Source organism: Ictidomys tridecemlineatus, chromosome 1 (genome assembly GCF_052094955.1).
Source record: "Ictidomys tridecemlineatus isolate mIctTri1 chromosome 1, mIctTri1.hap1, whole genome shotgun sequence".
In the NCBI taxonomy this organism is placed as follows: domain Eukaryota; kingdom Metazoa; phylum Chordata; class Mammalia; order Rodentia; family Sciuridae; genus Ictidomys; species Ictidomys tridecemlineatus.
This window is the reverse complement of record NC_135477.1, coordinates 96,972,269-96,998,153: the sequence shown is the minus strand read 5'-3', so window position 1 is coordinate 96,998,153 and position 25,885 is coordinate 96,972,269. Positions and strand designations below refer to the sequence as shown.

Sequence of the window (25,885 nt, the reverse complement as noted above, 5' to 3'; positions counted from 1 at the left end):
TGTCTTTCTACACAATCCACACATTTCATATATATTCTCTTATCTTTTGGCAAAGTGCCTTTTTTATTCCTCGAAGAATATTTATTGATGTGATAATCTGAAATGAAAAGTGGTCTCCCATGAAGGAGATGGAAGAAAAAGGAGTGTTCATCTTTCTTAATAGACGGGGCAGTGCCAGTTGACTGGATCACAGGGTTTCTCTGCACTTTCTGCCTGTGTGTCTGTGGGAGGGGGTGTGGGGGCGGGGATTGACGGGGGGGGGGGGCGCAGAGAAAAGGAGCTTTTAACCAGAACAAAGATAGGGTACTGCGCCTCCTGGCGGCCAGATTTCATATTGCACCGAACAGGCCCGCCCCAGTTTTCTTAGGCCCAATGAATACTGTAATTTCCTTCGTTAAACCATTCAGGGACTGCCTCTCAGACCCAGCCTCCGGCCATCAGCCAATCACCAGGCTCCATGCAAATCACCTCTTCCGTTTCCAAACCAGACTCTGCTTTAGACGCGGTTCTTGTTACCCCGCCCCCTCCTTATTTCCTCCGCTCCCCTCCTCCCTTCCTCCTCTGCCTCCACCCGAGCAGCTGCAGGGGAAGAGGGCAGTGCTGGGTGCCTCATGCATATGCAGACAGATCCTCCTCCTCCTTCCACCTTCTCGCGTCCGCTCCGGCAGCCTTTTCCCTTCCCCCCACCCGTCCTCTGCCGCAGCCACCGCCTCCGGTTTCCCTGGCGCGTCCGCGCGCCTCGACGTGCGGTTCCCCGAGCTCGGGTCCAGGGCAGCTATTTCCCAGAAGGAGGCCTACTAATGCTCTAGGAGCAGGCGCGAGAAAGGGAGGAAGGCACTATCCTTGAAATCCTCTCGAAGGTCAAGTTTGAGGTTTGCTGTACAGAAGCGAAAGGCGTCGAAAATGCTGCTACAGGGTCTGAGGGAAGGTTCTGCACGCAGACTGATTTTGTCATGGCTTTCTCCCCCTTAAACACCAGATTAATTTCTCTGAAACACACAGTGTACTGGCCACGTCCAGAGGCAGGATGACGATAGATAGTTTTGTATGCCCAGAACTATGGTGTGTATTTGTCTTCTACATCAAGGCTACAATAGTTCCTTAAGCTATAAAGCATTGGGGAGGAGATCAGACAGCTTGAGATCTACTGAGAGAGAGAAGTGCCGACATGTGGTCAGGGGAGAGTGGTGCGCAAGATCTGTTAAAGGTGGGCAGTTAAATGTCAGCCCCTCCAACTTACAGGTAAGCAGACTAAGAGCATGAAGGAGAACCCATGAAAAGAGAAACCGATTCAGAGAGAGAGAGAGAGAGAGAGAGAGAGAGAGAGAGAGAGAGAGAGAGAGAGAGAGAGAGAGAGAGAGAGAGAGAGATGGGGATAATTTGCCACTGTTATTTACATTCAGAATCTCGGTTCTTGGCCCTTTACAGACAATAGTAAAAGGTACACAAGCTTTGAATACTGCTCTGAACTGCCCTTGAAGCACACTGATGGGAAAAATGTCACAGGAGAAAATCGCGGTTTGTATAGTGCTTTGAGATCCTCTAATGGGAAAGCAGGAGAATTGCGAAGTGACCTTGTTTCATAGATCTCTACTCTGACACTGGAACACTTAAAGGATTTTCTACTGAGAATTGAGGAAATTCCCACTCAACACTTACACCATGAAGAAGTGAGTAGAGAGCAGAAAAATTTAAATAATATTTTGCCAACATTTATTAATTGAGCACATTTTATGGAGTGCTTATTATGTACCTGGTAGAGAGCATCATCATCTATGCAAAGAACGGTATGGGCATAGTGTTTCTCAGGTGTGCTGGAAATTAGGGAAAGCAACAGGAATTCTAAATGGTTTCTATCTTCAACAGGAATTCTAAATGGTTTCTATCTTGGAGTTGCTCATCATATTACCAGACAAAAAGATACAGATAAATCTAATACAGTGTAACATGGAACATGAAAACAGCTTAAATATCTGTTAGGAGTGCATTCCAACAGTGAATATTCTACAGCAATTAAAAATGAATGGATTCTCTTGAAAGCAATATTGGATGAAAAAAGCAATTGCAAAAGAATACATGTGATATTAACATAATATTTTTATCTGTTATTATAACTACAAAAAATAAAAAAATGTTAGGTATATATCCATGCACTAAAAATATAAGAACATGGTGAGGAAGGATGCATGCTAATTTCAGGATGGAGGTTATCCTTGGAAAAGAGGGCTCTTTCAGCCATATGAGTTTTAGCTATATAAGTAATGCTTGTTTCCTAAAAGATGAGAAAGTAAAAGAAAAATGAGGAAACAGAGAAGTTTGGGATGGCATTGTAGAAAAGCTGACATTGAAGCTAAGGTTAAGTTCTTGAAAATGATAAGCAGGAGTTTGATATGAGTATTGAGAAGAGAATTTTCCTGAGAAAGAAAAGTATGAACAGTGTGAAACTTTTACACTTTCTAATTTAATTTTTAATTTGTATATAGTAATATTCACTTTTTAAAGGGGTACACAATTCTTTGAGTTTTACAAATGCATGGAGTCAAGTAACCACTGTCACAAACAGGAAACAGAACCGCTCCCTTTTCACTACAAATACTGCCCTTTGTAGTCAACCTTTTCCATACCCTTGAACCCTGAGACCACTGATCTATCACCCATCCTTGTACTTTTGCCTTTATCTGAAGTCATATAAATGGAATCACACTGTAGGCTGTCACCCTGCTCATCTCTGGCTTCTTTCACTTAGCATAATAAATTCGACCTTCATATGTGTTGTTAGATGTTTTAGTAGTTTGCTCCTTTTGATTGCTGTGTAGTATTTCATTGTTCACATGTACCACAGATTATTTATCCTTCTACCAATTGAAGGCCATTTGAGTTGTTTCTGATATATAGCTTCTTGAATCCAGGGACTGGGTTAATTGTTTCCCAGAGTATTATCATGCATAATGTGAATCTTCTGTGAATGGCTGTTGTAGGATCAATATGTTCAGTTATTTCTCCTCAGAGTCTAAATCTATAATCTGTTGTGAAATACTATGTAGTGTTTAACTACAACTATATACAGCCAAACAAAAGAAGAACAAGGGTTTATAGTTTCTTTGGAAGTTGTCCCTCACCTGACTCAGTTGCAGTGAGTTCAGTGGTTGATTTTGCCAACATTTATTAATTGAGCACATTTTATGGAGTATTTATTATGTACCTGGTAGACAGCATCATTTTCCATGCAAAGCATGATATGGGCATGGTGAATCTTAGGTGTGCTGGAAATTAGGGAAAGCAACAGGAATTCTAAATGACTTCTAAATGGCTGTTTATGAACTATCTGCTACTTAGAGCCTTTACTTATTTTAAAATTGCTAGTACTCTCCTGGCAATTTGAAAGTTCTCTTTGTTAAAAGCAGCTGTCCCAGTAATAACATGCAAGATGGCCATGAAAGAAATAAACAAATGTTTACAGACAGACTACCTTCTGGGTGGTTCAGAGTGGAGAAGCTGTAAAGAGTGATAACACTGAGATCAAAGGAGTGTTGTTGTCTAATCCTAGTTCTTTCTGTAGAACAGGCTTTTTAAAAAATTTATTTAAAATTGTATCCACTTGCTATACATGATATCCGAATGTCATCCCTAGTTTGAGTTGTAATAATCAAAATCACCCTCTAGCAAATGACTCTAGAAACAGAAGTTTCATCTAAATGTTCAACTAAAGGGAAAGTTAGTAAACGGAGCACTAGAAATTTACTTTGGATAAATTCTTAGGTAGAAGTTATAAAGGTTATAAATCAAGGGTTATAAATACTACATTTTAACTTAGTTAATATTCTGTGCCATCTTGGAAAAAAGTCTACCTAATGTGTTCCACATAAGCATGTTGCTATTTATGATTTTAATATTCCCCCTACAGAAACACTTCGTGAAATGTGGGCTTTGCTGTTACAGATTTTATTCTTTAATAATGCCAAACTAAGTATTGATAGAAGCATCTACCATTTTCCCAGTTAATTACAACATATCCAAGCTTCTTGTTTCCTAGTGAACTTTGAAGATTTTGAGAAAGTGATAATTTCCCACAATAAACTAATTTGTAGCTCTATATTCAAATAACATAATATAGAATCATGCACTTTTAACTTTCGTCACTGTGGCTGCAATTGTATTTAGTAAACATGTCCAAGCTAAGACATGTCAGCCAGTCAGGTTCATCCATCCAGTAACTTATTGGTAGTTCTTTCATTAAGAGATGATCACTAGTGCATTTGTGTTACAAATAACTATCTTAGTTATTTGTAACACAAATATACAAATAGCTATCTTAGTACCAATCTGTGATTTCTAATGGAAATGAAAGTACTGATGGTAAAGAAAAGAAACATGTTTCAAAGCATCCAATTCCATGATTGTGGAGTAATCTAGTAAAGCCTTTTCTTTTCTAGGCACTGTCTTTTAAAATGAGATTCTACTCCAGAGTGTTACAGTAGCATAATATAAATTGGTGGCTCTGGCTTTTAAAACTCTGGTTCTTTCCCTGTAAAGCAGTATAAGTGAGTGCCTTATCATAACTTTGGAATAATGACATCTCAAGGCCTGTGCATTGCATTCACAAGCAAGTTAAGTCCCAGAATGGGGTTGACTCAGCAGTACCTGACCAGGCTGCTTGATGCACTGAATACCATTGCCCCTAGGAATTAATATAGAGGTGCCTGGAGCTTGTGTAAAGTTCTCTGTGCCATTTGAAAAAGGAACTCGGAGGAAAGATAGGCTGATTTTTAATTTTAATGTTTTACTCATAGGTTTAAGTACATTTATGGTTTGCTTTGCAAAATGTCAACAGACATCCCAAGTGGATAACATTTAAAAAAGATTGAATTTCCTGTATTTACTCTAATATCATCTAAAAAATGTGGTCATCAATGCCCACAGGTTCATTGGCTAAGAAAACTCATTCAAATAATTATTAAAAACAACTAATAATACTTTTAGTTATTTCCCTCAATTAATTAGAACTCCAGAAAGACAGAATTAAAGGTTTCATTGTAGTTTTGGTGCCTTTAGGAAGGACTGTAAATTGAGTTCCCATCTACAAGACGGCTAAAGGACACTTTGAGAAGAAATTGTCTGTTAGCTACTGGAATAAATGTTCACTTATATATTATAAATAACATAACATTTTAGTATATTATATACTCAACAATTGACTTTCACGTAAATTATTTCATGTAGGTTATCTCACAACAATTTTATAAAATAGATTGCTTATGACAATTACTATCCTCATTTTGTAGTGAAGGATACTGAGGTTCAGAAATATTTTAAATAGCTAACATTTTATGGACTGTATATTTTGTGCCAGGCAGTGTTTTAAGCACTTGACATGTTCTGATTCATTTGATCTACATAGCACATGCAGGAAATGAATGCTATTATTATCATCTTCATTTTATAGATTAAATCTTGGAGAAACAGAGAAGTAAAGTAATCTGTCTAAAGCTAACAATGAGCAAATGATGGAGTCAGGTGAGAAACCACTCATTTCAGTTCCAGATCAGTGCCTAACCATTGCATGTTTCTGCCTAGCAAAGGTTCAGCAACTTGCCCAGGAAATTTGTTAAGTGTTGGGTTGTAAATTAGAGCCATTGAAGTGCTTGGTTGTAAGTTCTCTCACTGTATTTTACTTTATTCCATATCATATTTCACTATATTGTATACTTCTCATCTTTCTCCTAATGGAATGTGAATTTCTTTAATGCAGAGAAGATCACATGATTCCTTCTGTATGGAGATTACACTCTATTCTCTCTGGACATTCTCCTAATGTAAGAGGAAGCTATTAAAATATATTGAGTCAAAAATGAAGAACTCTGCAGTCTTTATAGGCCTGAAGAATTACAACTGGAATTTTGGTGATGTAGAAAGAGTTGGCAAAGGGAAGAAGACAATGATTAAACCAAAAGGGGGAAAATAATTGATAAAATAGGAAAGAACAAGATAACAAACAGTAGTGTTTATACTGCTCTTTCCACTTCCCAGACACTTTTCATGGGTTGTGCCATTGTGATCTTTATTTTATGAATGGGAAGACTGAGGGTCAGTTATATGACCTTCTCATATATACATATGTTCTTAGATGCATGTATAAAAAACAGGAAGAAAGACAGTGACCTGCTAATCTGAGGATCCTCTGTGGCTTTCTCAGGATGTGTATTGCTTGATTTTCATTAGATATTTTCTGTTCTATACTCCCTGTACTACTGACTTGTCTTCTACCAGTCCAGTCATGGTACCAAAATGATCCTTCCAAAATCCTGCTCCTCTGCTATACTTTAGTGTCTCTTAAGAGCAAAGTGACATGATACATGAAAAGTGTCTGGCATATAGAAAGGGCTATAGATTTCATGTGTTGAAATTGAATCCCCATTGGGAGGTGGAAACTTAATATGACTATGGTGTTTAGAAGTGTGGCCTCTGGGATCTGATTAGGATTAGATAAGTTCATTACCATGGGGTCCCCATGACAGCATCTTGGTGACGTTATAAGAGAGACTGGAAGATATATGCACACACTCACACCCACCCTGTTTCTTGCCATGCTATGTCCTGAGCCACCTAAGCACTCTTCCATAAAAAGTCCATTTACCAGATGCAGCCCACAACCTTGTACCTCTGGAACTGTAAGTAAACTCTTTTGTCTTCATAGAGTACATAAAGGCATTTCAACATAATAACAAAAAGGACTATTACATCCTCTTTGGTTTAAAACATTTGATTGTTCCTTATTGTTTACAGGTTATGTGGCCTACTGTACAGCTCTGCTTTACATTTTTATCTTCATTTCAGCCACTTTCCTCAGATCTTTTAATATGATTGCTTTAAAATCCTTTTCATTCCAGGATGGACCACATACTAACTCTTTTGTGACTTTATCCATGTTGTTCTCTCTGCCTCGAATGTTCTTCTCTCTCTTTTTTTTCCCAGTCATCCTGTAGGATAAAGTTCAAATGTATTACTTGCTGAAGGCTTTTTATGAATCTATGGGTGAAATTAACATATTGTCTCATTAATATTAACTACATTTTTAAAAACAGCAGCAGCTAACATCTACTGAATGCTTAAGTGCTCCAATTCTATTACTACTGATGAATAAAAAGAGATTCAGTGATGTTTTGGTCAACTTTTCTTGTTGCTGTGACCAAAAGACTTGAGAAGAACAATTTTAGAGGAGGAAAAGTTTATTTGGTGCTTACAGATTTAGAGGTCTCAGTCCATAGACAGCTAGCTCCGTTCTTCAGGGTTCGAAGTAAGGCAGAACATCGTGGTTGAAGAGTGTGGTGGAGGAAAGTAGCTCATGACTACCAGGAAAGGAGGGTGGGGAGAAAGTGGCCCTCTCACCATGGACAAAATATAAACCCCAAGGGCATGCCCTCATTGACTCACATCCTTCAGCTAAACCCTACCTGCCTACAGTTATCACATAATTAATCCCTACAGTAGATTAATGCACTGATTAGGTTAAAGCTTTCATAGCCCAATCATTTCACCTCTAAACTTTATTGCATCATCTCACACATGAGCTTTTGAGGGATACCTCATACTAAATCCTAATAAGAGACTTTGTATAACTGCCCAAGAAGATTTGGGTGGTAAATTGTCAGATCCAACTACCCAAACCATTAACTTAATCACTTTCTTTGTTTCTGCCACTGATACCATATATTAGAGTGCATGTTTATTTATCTCTCTCTTCAATAACAAGAATTTCAGAAAGGCAGCTATTGGTTTGCTTTTGTGTTCTTTATGCAAAAGAGCAGAAATAGCTTTTTATGCATGATGAGAAGGAGCTCTAAACATAGTTAAAAGACTAATTGGATATCACACATTACTCATTCTTTAGGCTACATTTTCCTCACTTGGACCACTTTATTTTAGGCCACAGATCAGCATTGTACTACTTCACTCTGTTCTCCCACTTTAATGGTTTCTAAAGTCACTATTCATAAAATTGACCAGCTTGACAACAGTTTACCTATGAACATATTTATTTACCACCTTTAAAAGGCTTGAATTGAAAAACTATACCCTAGACATGATCTCTATAAAACTTAGAATGCAGGCACTCTCATTGCTGTTTTATATTTTGAGTTGAATCAGAACTGGATTTAATCTTATTATTTTTTTTAATTTTTATTTTTTGTAGTTGTTGATGGACAGAATGCTTTTATTTTATTTGTTTATTTTTATGTGGTGCTGAGGATCAAACCCAGTGTCTTGTGCATACTAGACAAGCGCTCTGCTGCTGAGCTACAGCCCCAGCCCCAAATCTTATATTTTTGATAGGCACAAACTTCAATATCACAATGTCAGAATGTTCCCTTCTCTTTCTTTGAATTATCCAAGAATTCTGCAGATTTTCAGAGTCCTTGAAGAAGTTACATGGCCACTATTTGCCTTTAAGAACTTGGTGTCTTGGGTCTTCTGAGGTCTTGTGGCATTGTTTCCTATCACCGTGTTCCACTGCACAGAACTCTAAGCCCGGAAGATCCTTTTGAATGAGAGTGATCTCACCATAACTCAGATCTTGGCACTCATCCTTTAATATCATATAGCACCCAAGAAACCCCTACATATGCCAGGCTGGAAGGTACCTTCCATCTCATAATCTAGTGTCCTACATTTGACCTCTGAGAATTCACTCACAAGGGCCAGTAGTCTTCCTTTTCCCTGGCTACACACAAAGGACCCATTTTCTTCCTTCCTGTGACAATAGAGCTTGTTTGTTATTAAAGGGTTGAGACTATTGAAAAATGTAATGTCTGCTTACTTCCGTATTCTGGTGAGGGAAACATCTCCTTTCCTTCACGAAGATCCCATTTTTGAAGGACAGAATAGTAAATTTCATGCATTTCTTGCTAAGGCAGCAATAGCCAAGCACCACTTGTCTTTGGCAGGCTATCCTGCTAATTGGTGAAGTTTTTAGGGGACACCCTGTTTAAAAAAAATGCCAAAACTTACTTGTACATACAAGTGAGAGTTTTTCTCTCTAAAGGAGCCACTTTCTCTATTACAATTATTCAACCATTGTTCATTTTTTTGAATTCTTTTTTAGTTTTTTTTTAGAGCCTACAGTCCAATTTTTTTTTATTACTCCCAAAGAGAGCAAATATTTATACTTGAAAATGGATTTGATTTTGGAAAGAGCCCAATGTTATTTGGCTTAGTGTTCTAAGTAAAATCAGTGTGAAAAGCTGTTTTTGGTTCAAATGGAGGCAAAACTATAATGTAATGACACTGATTTGTGAGTCTTACCAAATCCAAAAGGGGATTTCCAAATATAGTGTCAGTGATGGAGTATTAGGGCAGTAAGTATTATCACCTCCAAATCTGACTACACTAGCAATGTCACAAATTTGAATAGAAATATCATGGTGTATTTATGAACAACCAGTCCTGTTCCTATCTTAAAGGCACAGTTTGCAATTATGTCCCAAATTCTGGCTGAAAATCTCTAATAATGGGCTAATGCTTCTTAGATTCATTGTAAGGGTGAATTCCTGAGTTGGTGTTCAAATCAGATTTAGGAATACTGGCATAAGTCCTGAGAATCAGCATTTCCCACCTGCTCCCAGCTGATGGACCAGGGACATCTCTTAGCATATCAATTCCTTGGACTCCTTAGCCCTGTTAAGCAAGTTACATTGGTTTAAATTGAGTATTGCTACTCACATTAAGCTACACATGGGTTAGTTTGTTCCTTGGAAAAATGTTTGTGCTCATGTACATATGAACTTTGCCTTAGAACAGAATTTTCTATGTACTCTATTGATGTAGAAACAGCAAAGACCCCGTGCCATTTTACTTACATTGGATATTTATTTATTCAGAATATAACAGATATTTCTATTGGAAAAATAGTAAAGCACTTTAAATATTTAGCCTAACTAATCATTACATGGCAGATATCATCACATATGAAAAATCAAAGTACATTTTGATATATTTAAAGTTGATATTTTGGATATGACAATTTTTGAAACTGATGTAACAGAAGTTTTGCTAGCTAGCTAAAAACAAAACCCTATTTCACAACTAAAATGTAAACAGCTAATATGTAATCAGAAGACCAAATTTCACAGCTACAAAAAACACAGCTGTGAAACATAACTTTGGAGTGTAAGAAAGCCAAATATCTTTGCATGCTAATAATGGATTTTACAAATGAAAATGAGAAAGACTGTGCTAGAAATTTTTAGTGTTTAAATACCTTCACTCCTGTTATCTGTTTAATGGAGAATATTCTCAAGTACTTGCCATATATTTATTTTTTTGAATGTCTACTCTGTTAATCTTGCTAGGAACTAGAAAAACAGAGATGTGCCTGTTGTGTTTACTTTCTCAGTTTTGTGATAAAACTTTTGAATTGTGACACTTTTGGATTGGGGGAGTTAGTGGACCTGTTTATTTACTAAATTTTTCTGCACATTTTTATCATCTGTAAAAGAAGGTATGTGAACTAGAGAACTACATATTTTAAATGTTTTCTTAAGTTTTGAAATTCTCTGTATATATTTTTTTGATCAGACCAAAGGCATTTTTCAGGGAAATATATTGACAGGGTGTTGTAGTGATCCTTGCCACAGATGGTGAGAGAAAGATATTGTACTTTGGTATGTCTGACACAAGAGGTTTGGGTTATGAAGTTTATATAAGAGTTTAAGGAATTTGTCTCAGGTGAAGGGATAGTTTCAACACGTTTAGCAAAAGGGACAATCTCTTAGTGTTTCTTTTGGGGAAAAGTCTAAACAGGTTTCTAAGTGCATAGGAATTTTCAAGGCTCAGTCTTGGGTTTCAGCCTTAATGGAGAAGACAAGTAATTGGGAGCTGTCAAGGCATTCTGTGTTTCTAAGTCAGATCACAGAAAGCAAGGAGGAAGGCCTTTGAGTAGTGGGGTGGAGGTAGATGTGCATGTCTGAAAGTCCTACAATGCTTGAAAAGAATGTGTGTTCCCTGATAATTGATTGCATAGTTTAGTGAAATTCATTAAACTAATTTCATTAAATTTATTTTGATAAATTTCTATATCTATTAATTTTATCTAATTAGCTCATTAGTATTTAAAAGAGGCAGGTAAGTCTCTCTTAATCATTTTGATTTCTCAATTGAAATTCTATTTTTTTTTAACTTCACATTTTGTAAGTAGATAGATCTATCCTAGTAGCTACCTCCATATTCTTTGATTGTAGTATTTGAAAACCTAAGGTCTTTTAAAATTTAGAATCTAGAATAATTATTTAGAGCAAAGTTTAGTAAACTGTGGTCTGTAGGCTGTTGGTCTGTTCAGCCCAATGTCAGTTTTTGTAAAAAACTTTTATTTGAACACAGCCGCATTTATTTATTTATATATTGTTTATGCGTACTCTCAAGATACAATGGGAAGACTGAGTAGTTGTGACAGATTACATGTGTTAGTAAGCTTTTTGTTGCTGTAACCAAAATAACCTCCAAGAACAACTTACAGGTGGAAAAGTTTATTTTGGTTTGTGACTTCAGAGATTCAGTTCATGCGTGGTCAACTCTATTGCTATGGAACCAAGGTAAGACTGAATATCATGGGAAGGAGAATGGCAGTGGAAGAAAGTTGCTTACCTCATGGCAGCTGGGAAGGACAGAAAGAGAGAGAGAGGAGCCAAGGGGACAAGAGAAAATCCCCCAGGGCAGACTTCTAGTGACCCACCTCCTCCAGCCATGCCCCACCTGCTCACAGTGATGGTACAACACAGTAGTTCTTTCAAATTAGATTACAGATCTCATCATCTAATCATGAGCTCTTGGGGGACACCTCATATCCTAACCATAACTATTTATTTTCTAAAACATTATATAAAAAAATTTGTTGACCTCTGATCTAGCTAAATAATCTTTTGAATCAATAAACATGCTTTTCTTCAAGTACTTAGAGGATTATGAAGTTGGTTCATTATGTTAGCAGTGTAACAGGAGCTATGGTATGGAAGATATGCCTGGGTCATATAAACCAGCTTCTGATTTTTGGTTTTGGGTTGTCCAAAAGAGAACTTACTTGGGTTTAATTTACAGAGGCCAGCAGGATCTGCATCAGATAAAAGTCACATCTGCTGTCATGGGAGAAACAAGAATGTGAGAGGGTCAGAGGGACACTCTTTGAGCCTGATAAGATTCATCCTCAGCGACTCAGACAGGAACATTTTCAACCAATATGAGGACCTCTGTAATAAAAGCCTGCTAAAAAAAAGCCATGAACTTTTTTGTTAAGTTGTTCTTTTTTTAAAAAAATTTATATATGACAGTGGAATGCATTACAATTCATATTACACATATAGAGCACACATTTTTCATATCTGTGGTTCATGTCTTCATACATGTACTTTGGATAATGATGTCCATCAATTCCACTATCATTTCTAACCCTATGCCCCCTCCCTTTCCCTCCACCCCTCTGCCCTATCTAGAGTTCATCTATTTCTCCTATGATCCCCCTCCTTACCCCACTATGAATCAGCCTCTTTAACCATATGCAACAAAATAAAATTAAACCCTTATCTCTCACCATGCACAAAACTCAACTCAAAATGGATCAAGGACCTAGGAATTAAACCAGAGACCCTGAGTCTAATAGAAGAAAAAGTAGGCTCTAATCTCTATCATGTGAGATTAGGCCCCAATTTTCTTAATAGGACTTCCATAGTGCAAGAATTAAAATCAAGAATCAATAAATGGGATGAATTCAAACTAAAAAGTTTCTTCTCAGCAAAAGAAACAAACTATGAGGTAAACAGAGAGTCTACATCTTGGGAGCAAATTTTTACCCCTCACACATCAGATAGAGCACTAATCTCTAGGATATACAAATAACTCGAAAAGCTACACCAAAACAACAAATAACCAATCAATAAATGGGCTGAAGACCTGAACATACACTTTTCAGAAGGTGATATACAATCAATCAACAAATATATGAAAAGATGTTCATCATTGCTAACAATTAGAGAAATGTAAATCAAAACTACTCTAAGATTTCATCTCTTTCCAGTTGGAATGGCTGCTATTATGAATACAAACAACAACAAGTGTTGACAAGGATGTGGGGAAAAAGGTACACTCATACACTGCTGGTGGGGCTGCAAATTGGTGTAGTCAATATGGAAAGCAGTATGAAGATTCCTTGGAAAATTAGGAGTGGAATCACCATTTGACACAGCTATCTCTCTCCTTGGTCTATACCCAAAGGGCTTAAAAATAACATACTACAGGGACACAGTCACATCAATGTTTAACAGCACAACTCACAATAGCTAAACTGTGGAACCAACATAGATGCCCTTCAGTAGATGAATGGATAAAAAAAAATGTGGCATATATACACAATGGAATTTTACTCAACAATAAAAGAGAATAAAATCATGGCATTTGCAGGTAAATGAATGGAATTAGAGAAGATAATGCTAAGTGAAGTTATCCAATCCCAAAAAAGCCATGAGCTTTTTTAATGCCAGAATTTTTGAGGTATTATTTCACAAGAAATAGAGGTCAAAGTTTTACACACTCATGAAGATTAAATAGTCACTTGCTCTGAAGAACAAACTGTGTTGTATTTGAAAGAAAACAAACCCTCCCTGTGATAAGGCATGCAAATCTTCAAGTATTTAGAAGGGAGGTGAGTTTTGACATTGCTAGAGAAAAGTGTCCTGATTGACCTACAATATCCACTCTTGGCATGGTCCACTGGCTCAGAGGAAGGTTAAACAGAGATCGTCTTATTTGAATTCCCAACCAAGTCTAAGGTGGTGGAGTTTGCAAAACAGAGGAAACCAGGTCTGCGTCTCAGGACTTGTGACAGAAAGATAGGTGTATCTTGTGTGGAGAGTGGCCTAAAGAAAGGGTGACTGAAGGGTGACCCAATGACAACTGGGAGAAAGATGAGGGAAAGGAGAGAGTATGAACAAAAAACACCTTTCTAAGGCCTGCATGGATAGATCTTTCTCCCCTCAGATAAAACCAAAATATTAAATGTAGAATTTAATGATCACTACATTATATTTCATGCTGTTTTGGAACACCCCTTGAACATTTGGTAAAAGAAAACTGAAATGCACATGTGATCGTAGTTAGTGTCGGTTGGTAAAAAGGGTTCTGGAATGGTTATCAGTCTAAATTGACAAGAGTACCAAATAGGCTATTTTGTAAACCACCAGGAAAGGGTTGTCCAGCCTGAAAGATTATGTGTTCTTGTTCTCTGTTTTATCTTGGGATGGAAGTTAGATGCCTCCTCTACTGGATGGAGAAGAGTCCTGCTCCCTATTCCATATTAACTAAAACTCTCAATTGGAGTAGACATTATCAGGCATTTGAGACTAGTAGAACTTAATTGAAATTTTCTTTCTGAAGTAAATAAAAGATTTAAAATTTTATAAAAATAATTTTGTTTTTGAGAGAAAACAAAATATCTTCTATCAACAACAAATTAACTTCTTTTTAAAATTTATTCCTCTCAATTTTTTTTCTTTCTGTTATGGATACCAATAACTATGATGCAATCAAGAAGAATAAAAGTATACCAAATTCTTTTCACTTAGAAATATTTAAAAATTATTTTCTGAGTTTCAGATAGTTTTGGGAAAAGGTTAAATCTGATCCAGGCATCTGGGTTCCATTATCTTTTTGATCTTCTCCTCACCTGTTGGGTCAGTGTGACTAAGATGACAGCCCAACTACAGGCACTAATTACACACTAGTGGGATCAACACAGTAGGCAGAATATGTTGAAATGTCTATGAGAGTTTTTCCACATGCTAATGGGTTCTGAGGACAGGTTGATAATTCATATGTTTTTGTATCTAGGTAGAGGTTGACCCTCAAGCAACAGATAATTTAAAAAATCAATTTAATAAAAATTAGCCAAATAAATTAGAATATGTTACTAAGAAGAAAATATTATATAGATCTATATATAATTGAAAATATTTAGATATCTGGAACTAAAAAAATTGCAATTTTGTATGCTTTAAGCTAATATATAACTGATACCTTGAACTTCTTTTTCCCCCCCTTTTTCTATTTATCCTATTGCAGATTTACCAAAGAAGAAAAAATAAAAACATTCCTTTCTCCACTTTTGAAAGATGTATTCATATTAAAAGTGCTCATAGTATTTCTAAAAATTTTAGCTATCTTTACTGGTTTTCTCTTACCAAGTTTTCTGTTTTTGTTTTTTAGATCCACTAATGACCAAGAGGAAAGATGGACACATGCAGTTATTTTGAGCTGATTTTAAGATGGAAAGAGCAGATTTTCCTAGCCCTAGAGGGGCTTTCTCAAAATACAGAGAAAGGTCATGGGTCGCATTAGGTAGAGGTGGGCAGACATGGGCTACCTTCTCATGCAGGATCCTGTGAAGGGTCAGGGCCTCTTGGGCACTGGTGAGTGATTGCAGGTCTTTGAATCTTGTAGGAGAAAGACTCCATGCTCAAGCTTTAGAAGTTGTTTTAGAATGGATGATATGGAATTGGTGATCATCACCACACTCAAGGATAGTGGTTTTTCCTCAGATTTTCTGGCTAATACTATTATATGCTTATATGAGTTTGGGAAGGACTCCTAAACAAAATTTAACTTGAAATTTCTCCTTAACTTCATCAGGTGTGGGCAGAGCCAGCTTAATCTTATTATATGCACATGCACACACCTCTGAGTGTCATAGAGGAAATTTATGCTTTTTACCTGAATTTGGTACAACTCAGATCAGAAAATTGACTGGATTTTCTACTTTTCAAGGAGTTACTTTGCATCATAGAGACACAACTTATACTCATCCTTTCACATGCTTTTATTAGGTGAGTATCTCATAACTTTTCATTTATGATATTCTTCCCATTCCTCTAATTTACCTTTAAAAAATCCAGAGTAAAAAAGTGGTGGCAATAAAACTTGACACAATGCTGAGCATTCTGTAAAGTGTCAATAAAAAACTGAAAGAGTGATAGAGAGGAAAGGATCTGGTTTAGCACATAAAGCTCACCCATTCTGCCATTTATTTTATTTTATTTTTTTTTATTTTTGGTACATGGTTGATCCTAGGAGCACTTAGCCACTGAGCCGCATCCCCAGCTGTTTTTTAATTTTTTAATTTTGAGACAGGGTTTTGCTAAGTTTCTTAGGGCCTCACTAAATTGCTGAGTATGGTTTTGAATTTGCAATCCTCCTGCCTCAGCCTACCAAGCCCCTGGGATTGCAGGTTTGCACCATCATGCCTACTCATTCTGTCATTTAAAAATGCATTACTTTCTAGCTTTCTGTCTGTTTAGAATCATTTTAGCATACAATCTTTGGATGATTTTACTTTGCTCTTAAAAATTGATTTTTTCATTTTGGTTTAACTCTTTTGCTCCAGGTACCAACTTCTTTTAAACTCTTTACTATGTCTTTTAGTCAAGCTATATATATATATATATATTTTTTTTTTTTTTTTTCCCTATCCGGCCATTAGTGAATGTTAAGCTGGGTGTGCACTGAGTGTCATGGTGAATATGTTCCTAACACATGGTGCTTCCTTGTTTAGGTTCTTGGTTTGTGATTCTTCATTCAGTTTTGAATTTTTGTAGTTGAGCATGCATTTATTATAATTGATCTTAATAAATCAAGATAGACCTAGTAAAGATATGAAGTTTATGTGTGTTATATTGTATTGTAATTGTTATTCAGACGGAATATTCACGATTAGGCTGCATGTCCACCTTGAGTAAAATATAGGACCATAGCATGGCTGGTTGAGTTTTTTTCACTGGTTTTCTTAACTATAGTTTCTGTTGTGTGGCTCATATGTGGTGAGTTTTTCTTAAGTACTTACTGGAATACCTAAAATAGATAATATTTTTGGTCCAGATATAAGGAGTAGTCTAGGAAAATGACCACTGTACTTCCATTTCTTGGTCATTTTAACTTTTTTTTATAACAACAATGGACTGAATATTTATTATTGGATGTTCTAAGAAATTCAAGAAAGATAGCAGTCATAATCACATTGACTCAATTTTTCTATCTGGTTCTCTCTGAATGTGTTGTATAGACATAGCTTGTGTTCATCCTATTTCATTTTTCAAACTTGTATATTTTTGCAGGAAGGAAGTTTTGTTTCTGGCACAAAAGGTGGTTACATATGTGGATGATTTATGGGGTATCCTGAAGTGCCTTGACAAAGATGATTCTCCACTATTTCCTTAATTTCCACCATAAGTGATTCATTTCCACATACTAAATATTTTTTCCAGTTGTTGTCCTCTCTTAACAATTTAGTGTGAATAATTTTTATCAGATTTTTTTTAATCGGGGATTGAACCCATAGGCACTTAACCACTATCAGATTTCTTTATTCCTACTTCACATAGATTCAAGCAGTATTAATGATGTTCAAGTTAATGAAAGAGGACAGGAGAGGACACAGAAAGAGGAAGACGGAGGGGTATTTATCATGTTACTTTACTGTATAAATATTTCAAATATCTATTGTTAGAGTTATATGTTTTCTTTCTTCAAAAGAAACCAAAAATGAGCCCTGGGAATGTAGCTAAATGGTAAAATGTTCAAAGCATGCATGAGACTTTGGGTTCCAGCATCATACAAATACACAATAATTATGATAAAAATCATTTACAAATGAGGCATGAATTAATCATCGGACATTTTTTTCCTGCTATATCATATGGACTCTATTACTGGATTTTAAAGAAAGATTTTCTTTGATAGTGCAGATGTGGTCCACATTTGGTGTGAAATTAACTATAGACTATCAATGACTTGAAGGTGCATAGGTACATCTTTCAATATTAGCATAATGAATATATTCAGAGAATTTTCCTCTTATATTATTCTTTTATTATCTAACTCTTCTAATATTTTATTGTTGTTTATTTAACTATTTTCTAATTTCACTGTTTGTTCTAGTTGGCTATGAGGGTAGTTTAGTGATAGAGCACCTGCTTAGCATGTACAAGGCCCCGAGGTTTGATCCCTAACACCACCAAAAAAAAAAAAAAAAAAGAAAAAAAAAGTCTCAATTCTTATTTTTAACTTTAAAAGTTGTAAATGGATGCATTCCAATAAGAAAACATCACTATATTCACCAAGGATTAATTCAGAATATTTCATAAATATGCTAAGTATTTTTTAAATAAATGTTTTATATTCATCTGGTGGGAAATATACCAAAAGATTCTAATTTAGCATCTCATTAATATTGGTCCCAATCAAAAATCTCACATTTCCCTGGATCAAATAGAATAATTCTCCTTGTCCTTCTTCTTCCATGTTGAAATGTGTCAGTGGAAATGTACTTTTTGCTGTAAACTTTGGAGTATGTTTCCTGTGAGCACTGTAGTAATCAACAGTTTCCCTGGGATACTCTTTGCCACTCTGGAGGAAGAACAATGTTTCACCCATCTTTCTGACTCCAGAGCCAGGCAGCATGTCCAGTACACTTCAGGGGCATTCCCTGTGATGTGCTATATCAATAGCCTAGTGGAAGTAAATAAGCATGATTAGGTAGATACATATAGCATGGGTGACAGCAAGCGCTCCATGAAAACTTAGTGATGCTATCTGTATTTTAGACTATTCTTATGACAAAACTGCACAAGGAAATAATAGAGATTTGAATAAGCTTGCTTAAAGAAGGTTTATATTAAAATAATTTGGCCTTTATGACTCATTTTTGGAGAACAATTTAAAAGCCAGAGTGATACGTTGGGAAGTTAATTGTTTAAAAAAATGTATCTGACTCGACTAGTTTTTCATCTACTATCTGGTATTGTTAGTTTCATATGTACATAAGTATTACTCTTTCAACTAGATTGTAAATTTGTTGAGTACATATGGGTTCTTAGAAGCTTTCGTTTCTCAGATGTGGTAAAGGGTCAATAACATTTACTTATTTGGGGGTTCATGACTCACTGAGTGGTGTATAAGATCTTCTGCATGTTTGTATAAATGTAAAATTGGGAGAATAATAACTTTTCTATGCTATTCAAAAAGTTTGTATTCACATTTTGAATCCTGTAAGAAGGATTTTGTAAGTTAAAATAAGCATGTGAATTTTTAGCAGTTTTACAACTATTTTAACAGGTGTACTTGAAGACTAAGTTATGAAATCTTCTGGTTTTTGACTGACATTTATATCCTCGTTGTGCCATCCCTAGTATCTTGAGAATGATGTGCAAGATGTCTGAACCCCTATTTCTTCTCTTATAAATGGAATTTGCATTTTTTTTTCTCATGGTATTGTTGTGAGGTTAAATGTGATGCCATGTGTAACCCAACACGTGGTAGATGTTAAACTAAGGTGAGCTTCTCCCCTATCTAGGATTTCTGTCTAGTTCTCATGATCTCTTTCTCTCTTTCTTCTGTAATACTGGGGATTAACCCAGGGGTGCTCTATACTGAGTTACAACCTCAACTCTTTTTTTAAAAAAATTTGAGACAGCTGCTTGTGGCCTTACTAAGTTACCCAGAATGGCCTCAAATTTGCAGTTCTCCTGTGTCAGGCTCCAGAGCTGCTGGGATTACAGGTGTGTTCAACCATGCTCAGCTCTCATGGAGGTCTGACCAATTTCACAGCCTCAAATAAAATGGATCTCTTTAGTCAGTATTTCTTTTTTTTTTGTTATTCTTTTTTTAAAAATTATTGGTTGTTCACAACATTACAAAGCTCTTGGCATATCATATTTCATACATTAGATTCAAGTGGGTTATGAACTCCCATTTTTACCCCAAATACAGATTGCAGAATCACCTCGGTTACACATCCACATTTTTACATACTGCCATATTAGTGACTGTTGTATTCTGCTACCTTTCCTATCCTCTACTATCCCCCCTCCCCTCCCCTCCCATCTTCTCTCTCTACCCCATCTACTGTAATTCATTTCCCTCCATGTTTGTTATCCCATTCCCCTCACAACCTCTTATATGTAATTTTGTATAACAATGAGGGTCTCCCTCCATTTCCATGCAATTTCCCTTTTCTCTCCCTTTCCCTCAAGTCAGTATTTCTGAATGTGCTCCAGGCCTATTTCCATCTTCTGGAGATTCACACATTATATCCTCACTTGCCCCTAATTCTTGACATTACCTAAACTGAATTTGACTATTTAACCCATTCCTCCTTCCAGAATTCTTTATGTGCTACTGAAATCACCATTCTGTAACAATTAGGAGCACTTAGGTATGGGTTGGTTTATGACTTTCTTTCTCTTATTCTCTGCATTTATGAACTGATTTATATATTAAAGTAAGACAGCTCTCTTCTCTAAACCTTGAAAAATGTCTTGCTAAGGTTGCTCAATGAAATCAATGTCTGTAAGTTTGGTCCTAGATTTTTCTTACCATCTCCAGGACCAGGGTCCTCTCCTTAGATTACGCTGGCAAACACTGACTCACTCTTCTCTGGCTTTTTCTTGTACGTTCCTGGTCACAGACTCCAATTTGAGAATACTTTTATAATTTGGACAGCATAATACCACTGATTAAATGATACTTACTTGGTAACAATAATTTTCCAGGCTTGCCGCCTGGATCAACATTCTGGGTGAAACTTGGTTTCTCCTATGTCTCCTAATCCACATGATTGCATGCACATATTTCACTTGCCAAGATTAAAAATGAAATTCACCTCTTATGAGCTGATGATTCCTAGTTTACTTTGAGGGAACTTATACACAATAGAGCCAGTCTGTCCATGGTATTCTATTTATTTTAGCTCATGTATTTGTCTTTCATACATCCCATTACTCCTTGATCCATTGTCATTCTCTTAGAAGTTATTACCTCTCACTAGCATCATTGAGATAGCCTCTGGTAACAGGCTCCATTTGACTGAAACTGACAGAAAAACAAACAAAAATAGCTGAAATTACAATGACTCAATCTTCCTTCTATATCATGATTGTAAGTAGGAGTTTCCATGACTACTTCTGTAGTTCTGCAGTGTCAAGGCTCTGAACTGGCTTCCTGTGACTTTTTTGATCTTCCCCTCATGATCATAAAATAACTGTGGTAACTCCAAGCATTAGATCCTCACAGGACAGCATTTAATACTAGGAAGCAAGAGGATTCCTCCTCATTTTTTTTTTTAAATCAAGTAGAAATGGCTTTCTCAGATTACCTTTAGGAGTGGGTCACCTACCTGTGGGTTTTATTATTATTATTATTCTTTCTTTTTAAATTTATTTTTCTAACTAATTTTACAAGACAGCAGAATGCATTTCAAACCTGTGTCTTAGTGCAAGTGTAAATAGGATGTGAATATCTGCTATTACTGATCCCGATATTGTAAGAAAGAGAAGATCAAAAAAGCTCTCAGGTAGACATTTAAATCCATCTTGCTTTTCTGCTTTCCTTCAGTACATTTCTAAAAGAAATGTCATCACCATGGTCGGGTCTTAGACCAGTAACTTTTATTGCTAGTGAATGTGGTTAAATCCAGCTCACTTTTCTCTTTAGCTTATCTCCTACTCTACTCTCCCATGGGTGATTTAGTGGATCCAGAACTGTCCTGGCCCATACCTATATCCATGTTTATGAGACTTTCACCTCTGGAGTCTCTTCACCACCATTTCCCACTGAATGCTGACTTGGACACCAATGCTCATCCCTAAGGCTGCCTTCTTCAAGAAGACTTCCTCTTACCCCCTATCACTTGTGATTCCTCTTTTCTTTCAGTTTCTTGCTACACTTTCTGTGTACCATGGAACCTGATCACTCATGGAGTTAGCATCAAAAATTTGATTACTCATAAGACCCCACAAAAGTACAATTCAAAGGCATTTTGTACATTGCTGAGGTGTGATCCAAATATCCTCTGCTGCAAAGCTGTGTGGAGGAGTGAATTTTCTCACTGAACATTGAGTCATGCGCTACTTAGGATATAGACCTTCACGAGGCTTCACTGTTTTTCCTTGTTGTAATATATAGGCAGTATGTGCTGTGACTCATTAAAAGCTTTGCTCCACCATGAAAACTGGTTGTTAATGGAGAGACAAAACTTCAGATGAATGCTGAAAAGGTAGTTAATTTCTGTCTGTAGAGAAGTATAGGAAAAGCGTCATTCACCAGGAAACAATGTATCTGGTAGCCAGGAACCTGGGAGGATACTTGTACATTCTTGATAAGATGATATATTATTTATTGCAATTATGTATTACAGTTATTTGTGCACAAGACCACTTGGAGACAATAAGCTTTCAGAAAGCAGGTAGAAATCATGTCATATTGGATGGTGGCTTTCAAGACAAAAGATTTGAGATTAAGTTATAACTCTGCCTGTTCTCCATAACTGTGTGACCTTGGGTAAGATACTTGATAATGTGGGTCTTTTGTTTTCCCTCCTGTACAGTGATGGTAAGAACATCCACCTCACAGAGAATATAGAGCTATTAAGTAGAATAATACCTGGGAAATTGACTTGTAAACTGTTAATACCATAGCTCATTAAGTGATTACCATTATTTATATTCCTGCAACATCTATCATGAGAGCAGATCCTCAAAAATTATTTATTTAGTGAATGATGCAATGAACAAATGAAGGAAAAGCTACATTAACAATCTGCTGGTAAGAAAAAAAATACTCTTCTTTCCATAAGACTGTCTCTGAGGTTCTGAGGCATTTATTTCTGTGCATTACTAAAATATGGAAATCAATAAAAATCATTACTAAGAATTAAATATCAGTAGATTATATCAACTTTGATATGAAGCTGAATTTCTTTTCTGAATATATTGACTATTCATAAACTGCTGGGCCTGCATTTTCAGTGTTTATGGTATTAGTGGAACCCTTCACATGCATCACAGCTTTGTAGTTCCTCTGGGACTATCTATTATTTCATGGATCCATTATCATCTATAATTCTCTTGAAAAACCTAATAAAATTTACTGGAAGATGCCTGTGCTGTGTATTGTCTTCAAACATAAACTTTCCCACATCTTTCTTGAATGTTGGCTTTTCAGAGGGTGTGGTATTACTGAAATGTTAGCTCACTTGTGCTGCAGATTTACACCTCTCCAAGGTAAGGAACAAGGCACTGCTGTGCTGGTGAGACAGGGATTTGGGAACCATGAGAATCTGTGAATAACTTCACACTACTGCTGGGTCAACCAAATCTAATATGCAACAATGCTATGAACCAGACTCAATGTGCATTAAATCATTTAATTTCAACTATGTCCAACTATAGAAAAAGAATGATCTTCTTCTTTCTGGAGAAAATGCATTATTCCAGTTAAATAATTTGCAGATATTTAGATCAAACAAAAACTAGTATATCATTGAAATCCTGGAACTGCACATGCCAGGTTGTTTCTCATAATTTTCCTGCCACTCTTTGAGCATTGTTCCTATGTTGTTAGCTTTCTTTAGTTCAAGTTGACTATTTTTTTTTTCAAGAGGTCAATGTTATAAATTGGTGGGGTCACTAACTATTGTTCCTGCTCAGGGGTCTTAAATTTGTCCTGTTCTGTGTTCTTTGCTCCCTGCCAAATACATGGGGGTAGCATTCCCTCTACCACTCAGTATGTGTCCCAGTTTTCTATATTTGGAGCTATGAGTATTCTAGAGCACTGTGTTTATTTTAAGGTAGCCACAGTGGGGTGGTGGATATTTGAGGAACCAAACAGGCTTTTGACACAAGCAGACATCACTTTAGCTGGGCTGTAGCTGGGTGAGGTAGTATGTAAGAAGCGAGTGTGTGGATTTTTTCAAGTACCAGAGAATGGATCAAATACATAGGTCATGTTATATGCTAAATAATGCGTTCCAAAGATGTGAATGTCCTGACCCTTGCAACATGCAAATATTGCTATATATGGCAAAACAATTAAGATCTTGTGATAAGGAGATTATCCTGAATTATCCAGGTGGACCTTAAATGTAATCACAGGGATCTTCTTACCAGGGAGGCCAGAAGGTCAAAGGTGAATGGCAATGTGATGATAGAAGCAAGGAAAGGAAGATGGTGTGATTTGGGTCTTGAAGCAAGGAATGACAGCCTCTAGAAGATAAAGAAGACAAGGAATGGATTCGCCTTAAAGCTTCACAGCCCAATAGGACTGATTTTAGACTCCTGACATCCAGAGAATCAATTTGTGTTATTTTAAGTTACAGTGTTGTTATTTTGTTATATTTGTTATAACAAATACAGATGGATCTGGCTTACATGGACTGAGCTGTTCTGGGTGTTTGGTGCTGAGAACTTTTCTCCCTTCTCAGTCATGCATCCTAGCAGGCCTGTAAGCAGAAGCTCCTCTTTCACTGGTTTCTCTTGGGCAGCAACTGGTCCTTTCCTTCAGGCTAATTTCTGAGATTAGGCCCCAGGTGTTAGGAGGCTCTCCAATGAACCTCACCCTCCAGAGTCTCTTCATTCTTGTCTCTATCCCTTCACTTTATGAAGAGATTATTATTTTCTTCATTTTCTATCTCAGCAGATTTTGATGGCCTGTAAACTTTAGAACCAGAATCAGCTGCAGGAGTTATCTCCTTTTCTCAAAATCATGGAAGGCTTAATTTTCAAATGTTCTTTGGCGAAGACTAGAAATGTTTATAGTTCAGCCATCCAATGCAACAAAAAGAGGAAGGTAAACCAAGCAGTTGCATTTCTGCATGAAAACAAATAGAACACTTGTGCCATGCCACACAAGGGTGTTATGGAATCCCTGGGTGGCCTTGCTTACTTGTTGATATGGTATAGCTGGAATCACTGTTGGGTTGCAAACCCAACACCCAACTCCTCCTGGTCTATTCTTTGAACTTATAATTAAAGACAACTCCATACTATGGGCAGAGCTCTTATAAATAATTGTCCTCTGTAATTTCTTATCTTGGCAAAACTTAACCACAATCCAAATTTTATACTAAAAAATTGTGTAAAACAAGAGATTGCAAGTCAAAAGCAAGCATTATGTGAGAGTTGGAAAAAGTCTTATCTATCCAAAGCCATAATTTCCAAATAAAACTCCTTTCTGAGTTGGCAGCACATATGTCTAATTTAGGCCTATTTTGAATAAAAGTGGCTGAGTTATCAAAACTCCATTAACCTAATTTGTTTAAATGGAAGTAGTACCTCATGCTTGGCTTAAACAGAATTTGAATGAAAAGGGAGAAGAAATATCACTCTGTGTAATTAAGGTGGCAGACCCTACTCACTTATAAAAAGAGAAGATGTAAAGTCAACAAAAGATACTGTTTGGCTTTGAAAATGCTAAATAAATGGAAAATAGTCTAATGGTAACAATAATAGATATGTGATGCTTATTCATAATCTTTAAAATGCAAAAATGTCTCCCTATCTACCTCTTTTTTTCCATCATTGATGCACATCTCACTAAAATGCATAAATGAGTTTATTTTATCTTCTAGACTGTGGCCTATAGTATTAACTTCTGAGAGCCTTACTGTAACCTAAAGAAATCTCTGTCAATAACAATCATACATCTAAATGCTGCCAATTTGAAGCTTTATTACTAGAAGGTATATGCTCTAGAATTATCCTTGTCAGATCTAAGAAAGCAGCCAACTTTCCCAGCAGTCTCTTTTGCATGTCTGAACTTCTGTATCATTGCATTTCTAGGGCTGATAGTAATGGGGTGACAATTGCATGGTGCTCCCTCCTCTCTTCAATTCTGTTTCTAAGGGTCAGGATGACCTACAGTGTGACAAAATAAGCTAGTCATTCAGTTAAGCCAGGTGTCCTTTGAGAAAGCTAAGAAAAGGAATAACGGTGTCACAAAGTTATTAGTGTCCTATATATTATAAGCCATAAATGACAGCTCTGAACGAGGCTACCCTGCTTGGGAGTCTGCCCCTTCCTGC

General features: G+C 36.5%; 1 long non-coding RNA gene across 1 annotated transcript; it reads left to right on the top strand.

Moving 5' to 3' along the window:
• The first annotated feature begins 310 nt into the window (after positions 1–310).
• On the top strand, positions 311–25,310 carry LOC110598005 (uncharacterized). Its single transcript, XR_005728138.2, has 4 exons — positions 311–1,242; positions 1,429–1,670; positions 5,444–15,860; positions 17,412–25,310. It is a non-coding gene; the product is annotated as an uncharacterized LOC110598005 (long non-coding RNA).
• Positions 25,311–25,885: the final 575 nt, after the last annotated feature.